This window comes from Octopus bimaculoides, chromosome 3 (genome assembly GCF_001194135.2).
Source record: "Octopus bimaculoides isolate UCB-OBI-ISO-001 chromosome 3, ASM119413v2, whole genome shotgun sequence".
Lineage (NCBI taxonomy): Eukaryota > Metazoa > Mollusca > Cephalopoda > Octopoda > Octopodidae > Octopus > Octopus bimaculoides.
In genome coordinates, this window is record NC_068983.1 from 100,937,071 (window position 1) to 100,938,113 (window position 1,043).

A 1,043-nucleotide genomic window follows, 5' to 3' on the forward strand; every position below is an offset into this window, starting at 1 on the left:
TATAGAGTTGGTTGTTTATTTACAGTTAACAAAATCTTTATTTGTTACCTTTTATTAAAAAAATATTTATACACTTTACACTGCTAAAAAAAAATCTTTTACTGTATTTTGATTTTCTTGTAAATTCATTGAGTTTATTTTCCCAAGTTAGCATTGCTGTGTTAATATATTTTCTATGTTGATCCAAACTTTTCAGTTTTTACCTGCAACATTACAAGGTTATATCAGTTTCTTCTAAAAGCAAGAACTATCATCTAAACTCCTGCTAAGTGTATTTCACTCAACTTGATGGCTTCTTCATCTCACATAAGTGGGTTATTTTGAAGTAACTTTTATAGTTCTTTTGTCATTTCTATAATTGCATGTGTTTATCAAGCTTAACTAGAGGTAGAAGTTATATAGTCTGAGAAAAAAAAAAGTTAAGTTTATCTTGTTAGATGAGTTCTTCACTTGTACTATGCAGTGTTTATTGACGCTAAAGTTAATTAACTGATTATTAAAGATCCTGAAGTTGTTTGGTAACCAACAACCAACCATAACATTGACTAAATTATTTCAGCTTTTATTTTTCAACTTACCAATACAGACAGGGTCAGGCAGCAAAATTTAGACCGTTTAAAAATGTTATCTTAATATGAATTAAGAGCTGGTATTTTACAAATAATGAATCTCAAATATTAACTTTAAGTTGTTTGGTTACTGATCATGACAGCTTATACTAGAGTTTTGGAATCACTATGATGAAACGTTATAGCTAAAATATGTCACTCTGGGCATAGCCCTTTTGACAAGAGATATGTCACCCATTTAACAGGGCCTACATGCTGACATAGCTGCTCCTTTTTAGATTGTTCAAAAAAATCTGTTGTAGTAAATCTATCTTTCAAGTTGATCAAGCTTACAAAGACCCATAATATAAACAGGAGGATGATAGCTAGTGCCTTTAAAAATGATTTAGGTATGAAGTCATATGTTTACAACAAGTGTTGAAGCATTCTCACTATTCATTCTTGAAGCTGTTAAGGTTGAGAGAATTCTAGAAC